This window comes from Octopus bimaculoides, chromosome 19, assembly GCF_001194135.2.
Source record: "Octopus bimaculoides isolate UCB-OBI-ISO-001 chromosome 19, ASM119413v2, whole genome shotgun sequence".
Lineage (NCBI taxonomy): Eukaryota > Metazoa > Mollusca > Cephalopoda > Octopoda > Octopodidae > Octopus > Octopus bimaculoides.
Window position 1 is genome coordinate 2,427,143 of NC_068999.1, and position 1,890 is coordinate 2,429,032.

The following is a 1,890-nucleotide window of genomic DNA, read 5'->3' on the forward strand; positions in this document are numbered from 1 at the left end:
ATATATATATATATATATATATATATATATATATATGCGATCCCAGTATTTTACTGGTACTTTATTTTATCCAGTCCTCGAAGGATGAAAGGCAAAGTTAACCTCGGCGGGATTTGAAAACAGTAAGTAAAGCACCGTTACTAAATACCGCAAGGTATTTTGTCCGATGCTCTACCGATTCAACCAATCCACAGTCATGTCTATATGTGCATATTCTCTTTTTGTGTTGTTTTTTTTTTTTACAAATGGTTTAAATGGTTTTTTTTTTTCTTTTTGTTTATATATATATAATTCTTTGTGGGGGAGCAAGACGACTGCTGGGGTTGTCAACGTTCGGTACATCCTACCCCTTGACAGTCATCCGTGGGACAGTGCCAGAACATGCAATTCCCCACACAACTGTAGCATATGAGAAAGACAGCAGCTAGAAAGACCACACTACATATCGTGCAGGGCTTCCTTTCTAAGAAGAAACTGGTGAGATATAGCACCATGAACATAGCATGGTTATAGATGAAAGCTGGATTCAGTGGTTTCGGTATAAGCAACACAGGTATAAGCCACTGTAAGCAATACATCGTCGTTGTTAATTTTGGGGTGATATTTTAGTTACAATTCCATTCGCATCGAGGATGCCTCTGTTTTAACTCCCAAGTTGCCAGATTTCTATCGATGTGTTTTGGTCTTTTAGCTTTTGAAACCTCTTCAGTTCAGAGATCAAAGAAACAGAGAACTTACCTATATATATATATATATATATATATATATATATATAGTTAATATATGTGTATATATATGAAATATATAGATATATATATAAACACCAGCACGGCAGTTAACAGTCCTGGTTGAGGTGGTTTACAAGTACTTGCTTGTTTCTTCCGCACAACTTGGCCGTTTGGTTTAATTATTTCGTTGTTATTTGAGGAGGTTTGTTTGTGATATTCGTTTCTTTTTTTTTTAAATCCGAATTTGTTTTCTTCCGCGCACCAACTCAGTTGTTCTTTATGATCGATCAATCAATATCTGTGGTTTGTATCGTCAAGTATGATCTATCGACCTCGGTTGTTCTTCTTCTGCGAGCTTCCAGTAAATCTGTTACGCAGTTCCACATCGAAATAGAGAATCAGGCTTAGGCGAAATATACACTCACAGAGATCGGTTTCTGGCCGCTGTTTCGTATAAAATTGTAGCACTTTACAAGTTTGAAAAGTGATAGGTTTGTCAAAGTATGGAACACCTGCATGGAATGAAAAGAAAAGCTCTCAATTGAAAGTTCAACTGAGAATAAATAAATAAATAAACAAAGAAACATAAAGTAAAAAGAATGAAGGAAAATGAACAAAGAAGAAATGAATAGAGAAAGAATGAATATTGAAACAACGAATAAAAAAATTCAAATAATAAAGGAGAAAATATATATACTCGGTTTTACTTTTCTTTATTAGTTGAGTCAAAATTACCTTCAGTTGAAGTGCTGTGTCATCGATAAGGTGCGCGAGTTATCTATTAAATTTCTGTTATCATAGACACGTATATACATTCTTTTTTTTTTTTTTTTGTAAGGTAGTGTTAAAAAGCAAAATTAGAAAGAGATATGTGAAGGCAAACGATATTTAATATACTTTCCGTTTTCCTGTCAACTACAGGAGACAATAGTGAACAAACGCTCGAATTCACTGACGAGACCAGAATACTAGAAACATGTACAGAATTGTCTTGCATGTTTTACTAGGAAAATTGAAAATATTATTCGTAAATTACCGATAATTCTTTTTTCCCCCTTTTTTTCTCGCTAGTGCAGAGCATTGAAGTGAATTCCATTTCGGTCATTTATTCCGTGTTTGGAATTCTGTTTCATTAAACTATTATGTGTAGCATTTCAGAATT

The 1,890-nt window shown here is 34.0% G+C and overlaps 1 protein-coding gene and 1 long non-coding RNA gene across 3 annotated transcripts in view; one reads left to right on the forward strand and one right to left on the reverse strand.

The window, feature by feature from the left end:
* LOC106880382 (elongator complex protein 3) overlaps window positions 1-1,890 on the forward strand; it is a 30,899-nt gene that overhangs the window by 14,598 nt on the left and 14,411 nt on the right. The window lies entirely within an intron of this gene.
* On the reverse strand, window positions 945-1,848 carry LOC128250033 (uncharacterized). Of its 2 annotated transcripts, none has more exons than XR_008266143.1 (2): window positions 1,464-1,848; window positions 945-1,240 (listed from the first exon to the last, which is right to left on the reverse strand). It is a non-coding gene; the product is annotated as an uncharacterized LOC128250033 (long non-coding RNA). The 2 variants fall into 2 exon arrangements; XR_008266144.1 differs by having other exon boundaries at window positions 945-1,281.